General features: G+C 39.5%; 1 protein-coding gene across 1 annotated transcript in view; it reads left to right on the top strand.

Moving 5' to 3' along the window:
- Positions 1-412: 412 nt before the first annotated feature.
- The window catches only part of LOC115222298 (Na(+)/H(+) exchanger beta), a 193,616-nt gene continuing 174,215 nt past the window's right edge, over positions 413-19,813 (top strand). Inside the window, exon 1 of the mRNA XM_029792474.2 lies at positions 413-539. The gene's annotated coding sequence lies outside the window, so the exon portion shown is untranslated. The remainder of the gene's footprint in view (positions 540-19,813) is intronic.

The following is a 19,813-nucleotide window of genomic DNA, read 5'->3' as shown; positions in this document are numbered from 1 at the left end:
CTCTTTTCCTCTCTAAATTTATATATCTCCCCTTCCTTTCATTTATATCTTATTTCTTCCTTTCTCTCTCTGTCCCTTCTCTTTCTCTTTATTCCCACCCTTCTCCTCCTCCCACTCACACCTGTTATTCTTCTCTGTTTCCTTTCCTCTCTTCCATATATCTTTTCCTTCTTTTCCTATCAAAGTCCTTCGATTCTATTTATTTATTTATTTATTTCCCCCTTCTTCTCTCTCTCTCTATCTTTCGTCGTCACAAATCCATTCGACCGACCAACTCCTACACCTTTTCGCACAATCTTTTTTCGCTCCTCATTACCACCTTACAATGTACCCCCCTGGTACCCAAAGTATCGGTCATTGTGTCAACTTACAACCGACAGATACCTAAAATTCATTAAACAGACCTCTAAAACGGAAGTTTTTCATTTACAGACAAAATTATTCTTAACGGTCGTGCGTTTATATGTAGTCTTTCTTCTTTGATCGTCACATTTTTTGGAACACTGCCCAAGCGAATCCAGCCAACAGCATTGCCAAAGGTAATTGAAATCTTCCTACTTTATTCTTCACTGTTTGTTGTTGTCAATGTTTCCTTCCTTTTATATTTCAGTAATCAACCCGTGATTTACAACTGTGTTAATAATTTATGTTCTAATTATGATAAACTACTTTTTTTTACTCTTTTACTCTTTTACTTGTTTCAGTCATTTGACTGTGGCCATGCTGGAGCACCGCCTTTAGTCGAACAAATCGACCCTGGGACTTATTCTTTTGTAAGCCCAGTACTTCTTCTATCGGTCTCTTTTTGCCGAACCGCTAAGTGTTTTTTCTTTTTTTTTTCTATCATATCAACAACACGATGGTTAAATATCAAAGAAACACGTTTGATTTGATACAGCGGGCTCTGCAAACGACCCGGTTTCGATTCCCATTCGATTCCTTCTGTGGGCAGGGTGGGAGAATAAATAGTGATTTACAAAAATTTAAGATCTTAAGCCTATATATATATATATATATAGGCTTAAGATCTTAAATTCCTTAAGATCTTAAATATATATATATGTGTGTGTGTGTGTGTATTTAAAAAATCGATATTATTTACGATGTCAACTGGTCTAGTGTCAGGAGCAATACGACTAGGATAAAGATGTTTGTTTACTTAGAAATGACACTTGACCTGTAAACAAACACATGGCGAGGAAGAAAAAAGGAAGAAAGAAGTAAATACAATCCAAGTACGTTACTCTAGATTATTGCAGAGCCTTCCACTGCATTATTATTATTATTATTATTATTATTATTTCAATAACAAACTATCTTCACAACTAATTTACTCACACCAAATTATACATTTACAACTTTTTTACTTCCCGTTGACGGTATCGAGGTCGACTTTGCCTTTCATCCTTTCGGGGTCGATAAATTAAGTACCAGTTGTGCACTGGGGTCGATGTAATCGACTTAATACCTTTGTCTGTCCTTGTTTGTCCCCTCTATGTTTAGCCCCTTGTGGGTAATAAAGAAATAGGTATATATTATGTTTCAACAGTTCCTAGAAAAACCTGCTGCGAGAAGGCCTGTTTCGCACTAAGTTATACGGGTTACTACTACTCGGGTGTGCAGAGTGCACGGACTTCACAGGGGCGGCTCCTTTCTTTATTAGACTGGTGGTGTTTGTTGGAGTCGAGGGTAATTTAGATTTTTAAGGAAAACGGGGCGCCAAAAAAAATATGCACTACGCCACAGGGACATGGGACATGTCATGTTAAAATCTGGGAATATTTATAGTTTTCTTAAGTAATTTTAGTGTTAGTAGACAGTCGAGGATTCAGTGGTGAAAAATAATTTTTTTCGATTATGTGAGTGCGTGAAATATTTTCCTTGGATCTTTTTTATTTTTTTTTTTATGAGAAACTAGGCGGAAGGAAAGAATACGCACCCCACCCGTTTTCAATTAACGAAAGACAGAAAAACGAAAAACCGGCGATTTTCCTACACTTGTATGAAAAGTTCCGCGTAAAAGTGCTACCTGTCTTTATATATATAATATATATAATATATATAATATATATATATATAATATATATATATATATATATATATATATATATATAATATATATATATATATATATTATATATATATATATATATATATATATATATTATATATATATATATAATGTGTGTGTGTGTGTGTATAAACATTAAAATCCTACATCGTAAATTGTAATCTAACGCAATATGAAAGGTGGCAGAGTCGTTAGCACGCCGGGCGAAATGCTCAGCGGTATTTCGTCTGCCGCTACGTTCTGAGTTCAAATTCCGCCGAGGTCGACTTTGCCTTTTATCCTTTCGGGGTCGATAAATTAAGTACCAGTTGCACACTGGGGTCAATGTAATCGACTTAATCCGTTTGTCTGTCCTTGTTTGTCCCCTCTCTGTGTTTAGCCCCTTGTGGGTAGAAAAGAAATAGGTATTTGTAGAAAATCCCTGCTCGTGTTGCAGTTGGACGAAAGAGCCAGCGAAGAATGAGTGAGTCACTTTTGTTTCCATTAAAACTTTATAAGTTTTCAGTATTAAAATTCTGCTGACCTAGTATTTTTGATTATTGTTCGTTGTTATTGAAAGTGAAATATAATAGATTAATGTTTTAAACAAGCTATACAAAAAAAAAATGCTTTCTCATTGAATAAAAGCTGTTTTTTCCGGGTTTTTTTTTCTTTAACCATTTCTACTTGTAAATATTAAAGTTAAGTATGTTATGGTTATCGAAAATATGATAAGTTTTTTGTTTTATATAATCCAGCATAGGTACTACTTAAGATTGGTCCCGGTGCGCGCACTCGCGTATCCGCGCTAGCTAGTCGTGACTAATCGATCCTACAACGACTACCTAGCAAAGTAAATAAAACACAAAATAAATCATTTTTTTTACACAAAGTAAATAATTTTTTAAACAAAGTAAATAAAGCAAAAATACAAAGTAAGGATCGACTGGTCTCGACTAGCTAACGCGGATGCGCGAGTGCGCGCACCGGGACCACTCTTCTTAAGTAGTATCCCGGCATATCTGAAGATAGGATGTGGATTTTTAGATAGGAAGGATGTTTTAATGGGTTATTCCAGAATGGGGTTGTAGGTAAGTGACGCGTGAATAAAACCTGTAATAAAGTTTTTTTAAGACATTTTTAATGGGTATGTATGTATGCATGTATGTATGTATGTATGTATGTATGTGTGGATGGATGTATGCATGTATGATGTATGTATGTATGTATGTATGTATGTGTATGTGTGGATGGATGTATGCATGTATGATGTATGTATGTATGTATGCATGTATGTATGTGTGGATGGATGTATGTATGTATGATGTATGTATGTATGTATGCATGCATGTATGTATGTATGATATATGATGTATGCATGTATGCATGTATGTATGTATGATGTATGTATGTATGTATGTATGCATGTATGTATGTATGATGTATGTATGCATGTATGTATGTATGTATGTATGTATGTATGTATGAATGTATGTATGTATGATGTATGTATGTATGTATGTATGTATGTATGTATGTATGATGTATGTATGTATGTATGCATGCATGTATGTATGCATGTATGTATGTATGATGTATGTATGCATGTATGTATGTATGATGTATGTATGTATGATGTATGTATGTATGTATGTATGTATGTATGTATGCATGCATGTATGTATGTATGCATGCATGTATGTATGTATGTATGCATGTATGTATGTATGAATGTATGTATGTATGTATGTATGTATGTATGTATGTATGTATGTATGAATGTATGTATGTATGTATATATGTATGTATGTATGTATGTATGTATGTATGTATGAATGTATGTATGTATGTATGTATGTATGTATGTATGTATGTATGTATGTATGTATGATGTATGTATGTATGCATGTATGTATGTATGATGTATGTATGTATGATGTATGTATGGATGGATGTTTTGATGGATACACGCATGTGTGTGTGGGCGTGTCTATGTATAGCGCCATTAACATCTCTTCTTCACACTGGCTTGGATCGGACGGTTCGACATGACCGACGTGTATGTGTATGTGTTTCTATGCTTGAACCTTTCACTTCCCAACCACATAGTTTTGGTTTCAATCAAACTGCATGTACTAGCGGAGCTAGAGTATGTGCTACCCGGGGTGGCCCTTCAGTTTTCCACCTCCGGGGGCCTCCACAAAAAAATACATAATACCTACAGCAGACCCAAAAGTGGTGCCGCCCCCATAAAAGTACCACCCCCATAAAAGTACCGCCCCCTCTGATCCCCACCTTCTACGCTAATGACTATATGGCACCTTCAGCATGTGTCCTCTACTATGGCCCCAGGCGAACTAAAGCCTTGAAAGTGGATTTTGTTGACGGAAACCATAAGCCTGACGTACACACACACCCCCTGTGTGACCCTTCTGTCCGGCATTCACCATGATAGGTCGCTAGCCACTACACATTCTTTACTTTCTCTTCTTATTTCTTTCTGTGGAAGAGCGTAGGCTCGAAACGTTAAAGACTTTTTCACTTCCCGAGCATTATACTAATACATCTGTTTGTTGTCTACCACACCTGTCTTCTTCTTATGCTTGTTTTTTTTGTGAATTCTCTCCCTATATATATATATATATATATATAATATATATATATATATATATATATATATATATATATATATATATATATATATATATATATATATATATATATATACATATATATATATGCATACATAGGCGCAGGCATTTCTGTGTGATAATAGGTTTACTTCCAAAACACATGATTCTGATTCCAGTCCCACTGTGTGACACCTTGGACAAGTGTCTTCTACTATAGCGTCTTATTTCTTTATTGCCCACAAGGGGCTAAACACAGAGGGGACAAACAAGGACAGACAAAAAGATTAAGTCAATTACATCAACCCCAGTGCGTAACTGGTACTTAATTTATCGACCCCGAAAGGATGTAAGGCAAAGTCGACCTCGGTGGAATTTGAACTCAGAACTCAGAACAAACGAAATACCTATTTCTTTATTACCCATAAGGGGCTAAACATAGAGGGAACAAACAAGGACAGACAAAGAGATTAAGTTGATTACATCAACCCCAGTGCGTAACTGGTACTTAATTTATCAACCCCGAAAGGATGAAAGGCAAAGTCGACCTCGGCAGAATTTGAACTTAGAACGTAGCGGCAGACGAAATACCGCTAAGCATTTCGCCTGACATGCTAACGTTTCTGCCAGCTCGCCACCTTAATTAACAAACCATGTGGCATGGTTTCTATGGCTGGGTGCCCTTCCTAAAACCAACCACATAACAGACTTTGCTGGGTGCTTTTTATGTGCCACTGGTACGGGGGCATTTATGCAGCACCAGCACAGGTGTTTTTTTCTATGTGACCACTGATTCGAAAGATCAACCTGCATGGACAAGCTTGTATGTATGGATGACAGAAACTTTTGCTTAGCTTCACGTGTCTTATCAAGTACAGCTAATCACCACCTCTCCCGGTCCCTTGTCATTTTTTCAGTGAGGCCCAGTGTCCAAAAATCCTTTCTCACCACTTTGTCCTATCCATGTTTTCCTGGGTCTACCTCTTCCACAGATACCCTCCACAGTTAGAGCTCGGGATTTCTTAATGCTGCTCTCCTTATCCATGTGCATTGTATAACCAAACAAGCACAGTTTTCTCTCTTGCACACAACATCCGATACCTCTTATACCCAGCTTTCCCCTTAAATCATTTACCCTCTGTCATATGTACACACCGACATTACCCATCCAGCAGCGCATGATAGCTTCATTTCTTTCAAGCCTTCACATGTCCTCTGTAGTCAGAGCCCATGTTTCACTGCCATGTAGCATAGCTGTACGCGCACATGCATCATACAATCTGCCCAGCTTTATCATGTGATTTTTAGAGGCCTTCTGCAACCTTTTGCTTCAAGGCCCCATACCTTCAATCAAAATTCATAATCTACACACCTTTTATTCATAGCTATATTTTAGTTTATTCTATCTGAAGTTCAATATTTCATGTTATCCTAGAGAACATCTTGAAAAGTACAAATCAAATTTATTTAGGTCTCTTACAAATAGTTTAATTCTTGTTCAACATCTTAACCAAAGTAAACAGATGACTCATCTATGTACTTTGATCTTAACATGGGGTCCCTCAACCGCCGAGGCCCCCTGTGACTGCAGGGGTTGTAGGGGCTTAGCAATGGCCCTGTCTTTCACTCTAAGGGAGAGGCCCTTAGTTACCAACATAGGTAGAAGCTCTCAGAACTTTGCCCAGCCCATTCTTATTCTAGCAACTACTCTTTCAGAACTTCTTCCACCACTGCTAACTTGGTCTCCTTGGTAAGAGAAGCTATCTACTACTTCTTATGATCCTCCAAGCATTTGAGTGAATCTATTTTTAGTGCATATTTAGTGCTTATTGTCCCTGCATATTTGCCACATACAAAGACTATTCATCATCATCATCATTGTTTTACGTCCGCTTTCCATGCTGGCATGGGTTGGACGGTTTGACTGAGGACTGGTGAGTCAGATGGCTGCACCAGGCCCCAATCTGATCTGGCAAAGTTTCCACAGCTGGATGTCCTTCCTAACACCAACCACTCTGAGAGTGTAGTGGGTGCTTTATGTGTCACCGGCATGAGGGCCAGTCAGGCGGTACTGGCAGTGACCATGCTTAAAGGGTATCTTTACGTGCTACCTGCACGGCAGCCAGTCCGGTGGCACTGGCAATGACCATGCTCAAATGTTGTTTTTAATGTGCCACCAGCATGAGGGCCAGTCCGGTGGCACTGGCAATGACCATGCTCAAATGTTGTTTTTAATGTGCCACCAGCATGTGCCGGTACATTAATATATATTGGGTTGGTGCATAATTATTGCGGCTTTTTTTCAACAAATTTAATTCAATAAAAACAATAACAACATGTAACAAAAACATCTTTAAATGATTATTCTGGAGCATATTCACCATCTACTTCAATTACTGCTTCCCATTTGCTTGGCAGACAGTCAGACCATCATTAAGAGATGTTTTTGTTAAATATTGTTATTGTTTTTGTTGAATAAAATTTGTTGAAAAAAAGCCACAATAATTATGCACCAACCCAATATATATATATATATATATATATACAAAATGAGAAAATGGAGAAACATACCTAAATCAATCATCAACCATCCGATAATACCCAATCAATACTTTATTAAACCATTACACAACAGCAATGACATTATACATGATATATTACAAATATAACAAGACATAGAAATAGAAATAGAAAATACATTTACATTGTAGCTGACAGCTGTTTCGGCCGTGGATGATTGATTTAGGTATGTTTCTCCATTTTCTCATTTTGTATTATTAATTTACGGTAATAATTTTACCCTTGCCCACATAATACAGTAGATGAATTAATTGCACCGCAATTTTTAACATTTATGTATTAGTTTTGTTGGGTACCTCTCTAGCAGTATATTGGATATATGTTATCCCATGGAGGGTTGAATTTACAACCCCTATCTCATTTTATATATATATATATATTGATAAAAATGGTAAGACAACAAAAGAATGAAAAAGACCTCAATATTATGTAAATAGAGAAATTTATCTGTAAATGTAATATGTGACAATTATTCGGCACCCATGATAAAACTCCAAGTTTCGGATGCCAGGGTGGAAATCCACGCTGCCATCTCTTCAGTTATCTGGCCATCGGAAAAAATACTATGAAAAATAAAGCATTTTTTCCGATGGCTGGATTTCCACCCCAGCATCCAAAACTCAGTTTTATCTTGGCTACCGAATAATTGTCACATATTACATTTACAGATATATATATATAATAATAATAATAATAATAATAATAATTGTGTACAGTGCTCAGGTGCACTACAACTCATCTAAAGTGTATATATAATCAGGTGTAGTTTCGGCGGATTTCGGAAAGCATGAGGGCCTTAAAAGATGCAGTGTCATGGCAGTCAACAACTGACGCAGGCAGTTTATTCCATGCTTCAGCAACTCTGAGCGTGAAAAAATGTTTCCGAAAGTCATGGGAGCTGTATTGTTTTCTGACTTTGTAGGCATGTCCACGTGTGTTAGACACATGGAGATCAAAAAGGTGTTCAGTGTTGTTGTTGGTGAGGTGGTTGATAACTTTGTGGGTGTTTACCAAGTCCGTCGCCAAACGCCGGAGCTTCAGTGAATCCATGCCCAGGGAAACAAGGCGCTCAGAATATGGTAGGTGTCTGATGGAGGGTATGCGTTTGGTTGCACGTCTCTGGACAGATTCCAGGAGGTCAATGTTCTGTGCAAGATAGGGGTTCCAAACTGATGATGCGAATTCCAAGTGTGGTCGTACCATAGCTGCATACAGTTTTAAATAGATGGCTGGAGAGCGGCTAACAAAAGACCTGCTGAGTGATGCCAAGACACCCTCGGCCTTCCTGACAGTCTTAGAGATATGCTTTGACCAACGCAAATCACTGCTGACAGTGATGCCTAGGTCACGCTCGCAAGAGGATTTCTTGATATCAGTGTTGTGGAGGGAGTATGTGAACGCAGGGTTTTTTCTCCCAAAATGCATGGTGGTACACTTGTCCACAGCCAGTTTCAGTTGCCAGTCTGTGATCCATTGCTGCATTGTGTCTAGGTCTGATTGCAGGAAAGAGTTGTAGACATCAGGATCTGTCCTCTTGATTTGAAGGTACAGCTTGATGTCGTCTGCATATTTCAATACTGTGGCATTCTTTAAATTGGCATCTATGTCGTTAATGTATGCCACAAACAAGAGGGGACCAAGGACAGATCCCTGTGGTACACCCGATGACATCTCATATGGTGTAGAGTGCTGTCCTAGAACTGTGACTACCTCCTTTCGGCTGAGGATGAAGGATTTCAACCAGTTAAAAAGGTCATCCCCCACACCCATTGCAGAGAGTTTCACCATAAGCCTTTTGTGTGGCACAGAGTTGATAGATAGATATATAAATTTCTTTACTACCCACAAGGGGCTAAACACAGAGAGGACAAACAAGGACAGACAAATGGATTAAATCGATTATATCGACCCCAGTGCGTAACTGGTACTTATTTAATCAACCTCGAAAGGATGAAAGGCAAAGTTGATCTCGGCGCAGAATTTGAACTCAGAACATAGCGGCAGACAAAATACTGCTAAGCAGTTCGCCCGGCATGCTAACGATTCTGCCAGCTCGCCGCCTTAATATAGATATATATGTAAATATAGATATATATATATATATATATATATATACACACACACACACTCACTCATGTATGCATATACATACGTGTGTGTGTGTGCGTGTATATATAAACAATTTATATGCAAAGCACGCTTTACTTCTCTGTGGTGTAATTCTTGTAAATATCTTTGTATATGTTTGACTGAGGAATTTAATCTTAGCAACACTAGGCCGTATTCTTTTGACTACCCTTTAGAATACAGCCTTTTAGATATAAATATTTAACCTTACTAGCCAACATGGAAGCCTATTTATAGTTGCTCGTTGTGCTAAAAATAACAGCCAAATTGCATCCCATTGTCTTAGAAAAAGAGAGGGCATAACGCAAAGTGTAGTCCTAGATGCATGATGTCTAAATAAAATAAGGAATGACTGACTGTAATACCTTCAAGTGATCTATCTACTCATACAGGGCAGGCCTGTGGCTAAAAAACTACTATGCAAAGATCACTGATTGTTTGTAAATTCTTCTTCAAAGACAACTCATCATCATCATCATCATTGGCATCATTTTAACCCTTTAGCATTTAGACCGCTCATATCTAATTCCAGTATTCTACCTGTTTTATGTTCAAATCGGTTAGCTCCAGCATCTCATGCATATACCTATAATTTCATTCTAAAATGAACGGCTGTGTGGTAAGTAGCTTGCTTACCAACCACATGGTTTCGAGTTCAGTCCCACAGCGTGGCACCTTGGGCCAGTGTCTTCTACTATAGCCCCAGGCTGACCAAAGGCTGACCAGAGTCTTGTGAATGGATTTCGTAGATGGAAACTGAAAGAAGCCCATCATATATATATATATATATATATATGTGTGTGTGTGTGTGTGAGTGTGTGTATGTTTGTGTGTCTGTGTTTGCCTCCCACCATCGCTTGACAACTGATGCTGGTGTGTTTAGGTCCTTGCAACTTAGCAGTTTGGTAAAAGAGACTGACAGAATAAGTACTAGGCTTACAAAGGGTCAATTTGTTCGACTAAAGGCAGCGCTCCAGTATGGTCGCAGTCAAATGACTGAAATAAACAAAAGAATATATCACATTACCGAAATCTCAAAGCTACACGATGATGTAATGATTAATTCAAAATCATATGAATAAACAGGAGCACTCAAAGAGTGCAAACCACTGCCAAGGCAACATCAACGTCCTCTCAACGATTAGCCGGAGATGATTTTTAAAATGAGAATATCTGAAATAAACTCGACTGCCCTCACAAACGAGAATACCAAAAATGATCCTGACTGCTCTGAAAAATTAAGTGCAAAAACAAACGGAAAAATAATCCAGAATCCTTGTCCGGTACTGGATTGATCCCAAAATCTAATCAGTTTTTGCTACTCACGAAGCCAAACATCCCTGAGAGTTTCATCTGAATCCATCCAGCGGTTCTTGAGATATTTTGTCTAAGGACAAATGAACGAACAAACACTACTAAAAACAATACCTCCACCTTTGCTAAAGTGAAAGTAATAAGCATTACATTTAACAGATTAATCATCTGAATGCTAAAGGGTTAATATTCCCTTTTTCTATGATTGCATAGGCCAGATGAAATTTACTGAAGCAGATTTTCTACAGCTATACGCCCCTTCTTGTTGCTAACCCTCACCTGTTTCCAAACAAGGTAATATTTCCACATGACCAGACATGGTTTTTCAGAATCTTGGAAATAATGAGATTTATTTACAACAATTTTGCTTGGAAACAGGTGAGGACTGGCAAAAGAAACGGCATCCAGCTTTAAAAGAATCTGTGTCAGCAAATTCCATCTGACCCATGCAAGCATGGAAAAGTGGACGTTAAAATGATAATGATGAGTAACAAGGGTACATAACTGTGATGCCCTGAACTATTGTAATATTTCTGTTGTAAACAAATTCCATTGAAGTTGACTTTGCTTTTCATCCTTTTGGGGTCGATAAATTAAGTGCCAGTTGCATACTGGTGTCTATCTAATCGACTGACACCCTCCCCCAAAATTTCGGGCTTTGTGCCTAGAATAGAAAAGAATATTTCTGTTGTGAAAGGCGGCAAGCTGGCAGAAACATTAGCATGCCGGTCAAAATACTTAGTAGTATTTCGTCTGTCTTTACATTCTGAGTTCAAATTCCGCCGAGGTCAACTTTACCTTTCATCCTTTTGAGGTCGATAAATTAAGTACCAGTTGCGTACTAGGGTCTATCTAATCGCCTGACCACCTCCACAAAAATTTCAGATCTTGTGCCTAGAATAGAAAAGAATATTTCTGTTGTGAAAGGCAACAAGCAGGCAGAGACATTAGCACGCCGGGCAAAATACTTAGTGGTATTTCGTTTGTCTTAACATTCTGAGTTCAAATTCTTCTGAGGTTGACTTTGCCTTTCATCCTTTCAGGGTCGATAAATTAAGTACCAGTTGCATACTGAGGTCTATCTAATTAACTGGGCTCCTCCCCAAGAATTTCGGGCTTTGTGCATAGAATAGAAAAGAATATTTCTGTTGTGAAATGTGGCAAGCAGGCAAGAGTAGAAAAGAATATTTCTGTTGTGAATTCAGTTTTTGGTGTATTCTCAAACAAGAAAACAGAAGAAATTCTAAGATAATAATAAAATGCTGAACAGATTACCATAAAAGGATATTATTGTTAGGAAATAAATAAAAAGAACTCCAGTTGTTTTCAAACTGAAATTTAGACAAAGAGATTACATGATTCTAAAAGACAAAAAAAAAAGAAGAAATTTGAAAAGCCAGCACCAAATTGACTGATGCCAAACTAAAACTCTTTATCATATTTTCCAGCACACAAGTCAATTTTGTATATATTCTTTCTTTTTTTATTCTTTTATTTGTTTCAGCCATTTGACTGTGGCCATGCTGGAGCAATGCCTTTTAGTCGAACAAATTGACCCCAGGACTTATTCTCTGTAAGCCTAGTACGTACCCTATTGGTCTGTTTTGCTGAACCGCTAAGTTACAGGGATGTAAACACACCAACATTGGTTGTCAAGTGATGGTAGGGGGACAAACACAGACACACACACACACACACACATACGACAGGCTTCTTTGAGTTTCCATCTACCAAATCCATTCACAAGGCTTTAGTCAGCCTGAAGCTATAGTAGAAGACACTTGGCCAAGATGCTATGTCAGTTGGTAAGCAAGCTACTTACCACACAGCCGCTCCTGCACCTATATGTAATGTTAGTATATATAATGTCTTACATTTTAATATGTAATCTTAAATAGCTATCACCACCATCATCATTTAAAGTTCCTGTTCCATGCTGGCATGGGTTGGACAGTTAAACAGGATTCAACATAGTGTAGGCACGTGGCTTAGTGGTTATGGTGTTGGGATCGTGACCATAAGATTGTGGTTTCGATTCCTGGACTGGGCAATGCGTTGTATTCTTGAGAAAAACACTTCATTTCACATTGCCCCAGTCCATTCAGCTGGGAAAAAGTGAGTAATCTTATGATAGACTGACATCCCGTCCAGGTGGGGATGGCACGTAAAAGGGCACCATTCGAGCGTGATCGTTACCAACGTCGCTTCACTGGCACCTTTGTCGGTGGCACATGTAAAAAGATTCGAGCAAGGTCATTGTCAGTACTGCCTGACTGGCTCCTGTGCAGGTGGCACGTAAAAAGCTCCCACTACACTCTCGGAGTGGTTGGCGTTAGGAAGGGCATCCAGCTGTAGAAACTCTGCCAGATCAAGACTGGAGCCTGGTGCAGCCATCTGGTTGCCAGCCCTCAGTCAAAACCGTCCAACCCATACTACCATGGAAAACGGACGTTAAATGATGATGATGATGATGATGATAATGACGATGAAACTGCTAATGTTTCTGCCTGCTTGTCGCCTTTCACAACAGAAATATTCTTTTCAATTCTAGGCACAAGGCCTGAAATTTTGGGGGAGGGGGTCAGTCGATTAGACCCTAGTACGCAATTGGTACTTAATTTATCGACCCTGAAAGGATAAAAGGCAAAGTCGACCTCTGTGGAATTTGTTTACAACAGTTCAGGGCATCACAGTTATGTACTCTTGTAACTCATCATCATTTTATCGTCCATTTTTCCATGCTTGCATGGGTCAGATGGAATTTGTTGACACAGATTCTTTTAAAGCTGGATGCCGTTTCTTTTGCCAGTCCTCACCTGTTTCCAAGCAAAATTGTTACAAATGAATCTCATTATTACAAGATTCTGGCCTTAATGAATATAATGGATGACAAGGTTTACGATATCAGGAGAATATCGCCTTCCTCCATTATCTCTTTTTGTTCTTCATGTAGTTCAGGCTCCAGCAGGTGAAGAGAGAAGACTTCAAGTGCAAATGCAATTTACAACCGGTTTATTTACCGGTTTCACAGGATAGGTGAAGTGTGCTACTCTCAGCTACCATCTTTAGCTGTGTGTCTTGTGTAGTAGCTCCGTTAGTGCGGGCACATAGCCTCTGGAGGTACAACATACAGACAGGCCCAGCCAATGGAGTGCGATCAGCAAGCGCTGCTGCTAAGAGGTGGAAAGAGAGACAGCAAAAGAGGAGAGAGAATCTCAATCTGTTTTGCCCTTATATACAATTTGCCATCGCAAGCCTCATTGTGATCTTGCACATGGCAAATGGATGCAAGTGAGGGCTCGCCCCAGTCTCGGAGATGGCAATGGCTGCCGCAAGATCTCATCCAATATGGCGCTGACTGCTTGTTCCGCTACATGAGTTAGCATCAGTTGAGAATTTAACTCTACTTTACCTTTATTCAAGAACCTGGAGGACCACATCTCGCTCCAATGTCTCATTTCTGGCATGGTGTCTACGGTTGAATGAATACCTCTCCTAATGCCAACCACTTTATAGAGTGTACTGAATATTTTTTTTCATTGCACTAGCACTAGTGAGATCACCATGCCGCTTGCAGGAATAAGACCCCTTTGACTGAATGGGGCTGGCATGGGTGGAAAGGTTTGCCAGGATCTGACAAGTCTGAGGAGTACATTGTGCTCTAATGTCTGCTATGGTACAGTTCCTACAGCTGGATGCCCCCGTCCTAACACCAACCACCTTACATGTACTGGGTGATGATAGGGGGACAAACACAAACACACACACACACACACACATATATATGAAAAAAAAGTCAAGATAGAAAATGGTAAAATAATTCATGAACGAAGGGGGTTTTATCCTTTACCCTATGTACATATAATGATGTGAAGAGAAGAGACTGATATGCGTGGGCAAATGCTGGTCTTCCATTAAAAACAAGCTTACCCTTCTTGTACCTCAGAGGGGAGGATTCTAGGTGCAATCCCATGGTCATTCATGACCAAAGGGGAGTCTTTTACCCTTTACCCTATGTAATCATAATTACTATCTGTTTTCTGTGTGATATTAGTGTTTGTACACTCTATTGTGGATGGATGGAAGCACTCCGTCGGTTACGATGACGAGGGTTCCGGAACAGCCTGCTCATGAAATTAACGTGTAAGTGGCTGAGCACTCCACAGACACGTGTACCCTTAACGTAGTTCTCGGGGATATTCAGCGTGACACAGAGAGTGACAAGGCCGGCCCTTTGAAATACAGGTACAACAGAAACAGGAAGTAAGAGTGAGAGAAAGTTGTGGTGAAAGAGTACAGCAGGGATCACCACCATCCCCTGCTGGAGCCTTGTGGAGCTTTAGGTGTTTTCACTCAATAAACACTCACAACGCCCGGTCTGGGAATCGAAACCGCGATCCTATGACCACGAGTCCGCTGCCCTAACCACTGGGCCATTGCACCTCCACACACTCTATAGTGTCTCTATACCTAATAGTATCAATTTAATAGTGTTTGTACTCTATGATATTCTTATTCATCTCTCTCTATATAAACGGCAGTTTGTCTGTGCGTGTTTCTGTGTGTCTGTTTTCTCGTACCCTCACCCTGACCATGGCTTTCAACCGATTCTGATGAAACTTGACACACACATAGCCCAATGTCATAATTCAAAACTAACGCAGCGAAAATTTTGAAAAGTTGCCCCAGTTCTGAAAAAAATCGATAAATTCGACATGGGGTCGAGAATAAAAAAAAAAAAACCACAGACTGTCTAGGGGACGCAACTCAACCTTTTTTTACTCTCAAAAAAAAATTTACCATCATTTTTTTTTCCATTTTTTTGCTATAACTCTCTAAAAATGCTTTATAGCTATTTCCCTTACAAACCTGAGCAACGCCGGGCGATACTGCTAGTCATCTTTAAAAGCCAACTTTATTAACAGGTAAACAGTTCTTGTTTGTCAGTGAAGTTTCCTGTGCTTTGTTTTCTTTCAAAATAGAAATTTGATGCATGGCAAGAATTTGTCAATGACAAGTTTAAAAACTGAATAAACCAACAGATAATGAACATTCTCACACTCGACTGGTTTATCATGAGAATTTGTTGTAATGAATGGCTAACGACACCTGGCCAAACATGTGACGAATATAAAGTCAAGAACTAAACCAAGAGTAAGATTCTTGAAATAAAATGCATCAGGGAAGACTTTATCACCGAAATTATTCAAAGTATTATTTCCTCAGTGGAGGCGCATGGCTTAGTGGTTAGGGTGTCAGCATCATGGTTGTAAGATTGTGGTTTCAATTCCTGGACCAGGCGACGCGTTGTGTTCTTGAGCAAAACACTTCATTTCACGTTGCTCCAGTCCACTCAGCTGGCAAAAATGAGTAATGCTGCAATGGACTGGCGTCCCGTCCAGCTGGGGAACACATACGCCATTGAAACCGGGAAACCGGGCCCATGAGCCTGGCTGGGCTTTAAAAGGGTGCATCTATTTATTTATTTATTTCCTCATCTTTGTTGTCATCAATGTTTTAACATCCAGTTTTCTATGTTTGCATGGGTTAGACTGAATTTGTTGAGGTGGATTTTGGGCAGTTGGATGCCCTTCCTGTCACCAATCCTCGCCTGTTTCCGAGTCAGAGGATATTGCCCCATAGCCAGACATGTTTTCATGAAAGATTGGAAATGAAGGATACCGCTTGTATGACAGTGGCACTCGTTTACAACTGTCATGCAATGTCAAAGGAAGGAAACAATAACACACACACACATAGATACATACATGCATATATGCACATATATATGTATGTATAGATACATGCATATATGCATGCATACATACTTGCATACATAAATACATGCATGCATACATACATACATATATACTTACATGCATACATAATATATACTCATCTTCTTCCTCTCCCACCACCACCATCAACACTGCCACCATCAGCACCACCACCAACAGCAACAACACCTCCTGCTTCTCCCTACTTCTCACTCTCACCCTCCAACTGTAGCCTTCACAATGAAAACTTTCATCATCATCATTATCATTTAACATCCAACTATAAAAACCAGGTTTCTATGGCTGGATGCCCTTCTTAATGCCAACCACTTTACAGTGGTGTACTGGGTGCTTTGTTTTTCATGATGCCAGTATTAGGGAAGTTACCATGCAGCCAGCAAGCCTACAAACACCTGCAAAACTATATATATATATATATATATATCATCATCATCATCATCATCATCGTTTAACGTCCGCTTTCCATGCTAGCATGGGTTGGACAATTTTGACTGAGGACTGGCGAACCAGACTGCTGCACCAGGCCCAGTCTGATCTGCAGAGTTTCTACAGCTGGATGCCCTTCCTAACACCAACCACTCCGAGAGTGTAGTGGGTGCTTTTATGTGCCACAGGCACGAGGGCCAATCGGGTGGTACTGGCAACGACCACGCTTAAATGGTGTTTTTTACATGCCACCTGCACAGGAGCCAGTCCAGCAGCACTGGTAATGACCTCGCTCAAATGTTTTTTCATGTGCCACCGGCACAAGTGCCAGTAAGGCGATGCTGGTAACGACCATGCTTGAATGGTGCTTTTTACATGTCACCAGCACAGAAGCCAGTTAGCCGCTCTGGCAACGATCACACATGGATGGTGCTCTTAGCGCTCCACTAGCACGGATGCCAGTCATCGAATTTGATTTCAATTTCGATTTCACATGCCTCAACAGGTCTTTGCAAGCAGGGTTTAGTGTCAAATGAAGGAAAGGTATGCATAAGAGGGCTGGTTACACCCCTGGCATAGGCCACAAGGTTATGGTCTCACTTGGCTTGCTGGGTCTTCTCAAGCACAGCATATTTCCAAAGGTCTCAGTCACTAGTCATTGCCTCGGTGAGGCCTAATGTTCAAAGGTCATGCTTCACTACTTCATCCCAGGTCTTCCTGAGTCTACCTCTTCCACAGGTTCCTTCAACCGCTAGGGTGTGGCACTTTTTCACACAGCAATCCTCATCCATTCTTGCCACATGACCATACCAGCGCAGTCATCTCTCTTGCATACCACATCTGATGCTTCTTAGGTCCAACTTTTCTCTCAAGGTACTTACACTCTGTCGAGTAGGCACACTGACATTACACATCCATCGGTTCATACTGGCTTCATTCCTTGTGAGCTTACGCATGTCTTCAGCAGTCATGGCCCATGTTTCACTGCCATGTAGCATGGCTCTTCGTACACATGTATCATACAGTCTACCTTTTACTCTGAGTGAGAGGCCCTTTGTCACAGCACAAGCAAGAGCTTTCTGAATTTTGCCCAGTCTATTCTTAAGCAGAGTTAGCAGTTATTGTATGTATATATGTATGTATGTGTATATATCATCATCATCATCATCATCATCGTCGTTTAACGTCCGTTAAACGACGATGATGATGATGATGATGATGATATATATATATATATATATATATATGTGTGTGTGTATGTATAAAAAATTCATTATATCTGTAACAACTGGAGCCAATTAGTTAACAACTGTTTGGTTAATGGTCTACAAAGACTGGCAGTAGAACTAATTCTAAGAAAGAAAGAAAGAGAAAAAAGAGGAAATGAAGAATTTACCAAAATTTGGAGAGAATTTATTCCCCTGACATCCATGCTATTCTTCAGCTGCTTGCTTTATCCAGAATATTCTGCAGAGATTATCACATGACAACCACCGTAGAATAGATTTGTTTATCTTAGAGAATGGCTATCAGAGAATGTTTTGCTCATCAGTTTGTTCCTTCCCCAATCAATTTTTATTCTTGATGCATAAATATTATTGTAATCAATGGAACATTGAGGAATTCTATTCCTTCTCGCCATATCTTGCCACCATGCTATCATCATCATCATCATCACTGTCATCATCATCATTATCATCACCATCATTATCACTACCTTCATCATCACCACCCCCATCAGCACCACCATCATCACCACCCCCTCAACTATCATCACTGCCTCCATGACCACCACTATTGCCACCACCACCACCATCATCTTCTGTTTAAGAAACAAGAAGTCCTGCAAAATTCCCTTTGTTGTAAGTAACTATTCAAGGGAGACCTTATCTTTGGTGATCCCACTCGTCTTGAAGGACCCCTCAAAGCCAGGGGTTTCAGTACCTTCAGCCACAAGATTCCATCAAGATAGAATCATAGTCCATTGATTTTGGTCAGTTTTGTTGGAAAAATGAATTTAGCATTAGTTTCTTAAATAAATGATGGTGATGTCAATGATGATGATGATGATGGTGGTGGTGGTGGTGGTGGTGGTGGTTGTGGTGGTGGTGGTGGTGGTGGTGGTGGTGGTGGTGGTGGTGGTGGTGGTGGTGTGGTGATGATGATGATGATGATGACGATGACGATGATGATGATGATTGTGATGGTGGTAGTGGTGATGATGTAGGTTGTGGAATAGATTTCTTCACTATCCCATTGATCACAATAATGGTCATTTATTGAGAAAAAAATTGATTGGAAACGGGACAAATTGATGAATTAAATATTCTCTGACAGCCGTTCTTAGAGATAAACCAATCTACTCTCTGGTGGTTGTCATGTGATAATCTCTGCGGAATATTCTGGATAAGAGAAGTAGCTGAAGAATAGCATAAATGCCAGAGGAATAAATTCTCCAAATTTTGGTAAATTCTTCTCATTTCTTTTTTTTATTTTCTTTCTCGGAATTAGTTCCACAACCAATCTTTTTAATTCAGTTGTTTACTAATGTTGTTTATCCCTCTTCTTTCAGATATAACCAATTTTATACACACATGTGGGAGGTGGGGGTGGGGTGTATTGGTTGTGTGTATTAGGCACAGATATGGCTGTGTGGTAAGAAGTTTGCTTCCCAACCACATGGTTCTGGGGTCAATCCCACTGTGTGGCACCTTCTATTATAGCCCCGAACCAACCAAAACTTGGTTGATGGAAACTGAAAGAAATCCATCTTGTGTGTGTGTGTGGCGAGGGTGGTGTCCTTGTTTTGACATCGTGTGGTAATTGTAAAGGAGTGTCACTGTCATACAAGCAGTGTAATTTATCTCCAATATTCTGCAATAAAATGT

This window comes from Octopus sinensis, linkage group LG19, assembly GCF_006345805.1.
Source record: "Octopus sinensis linkage group LG19, ASM634580v1, whole genome shotgun sequence".
NCBI classification, from domain to species: domain Eukaryota; kingdom Metazoa; phylum Mollusca; class Cephalopoda; order Octopoda; family Octopodidae; genus Octopus; species Octopus sinensis.
Note: the sequence above shows the minus strand (reverse complement) of the source record. Positions and strands in the feature narration are given on the sequence as shown.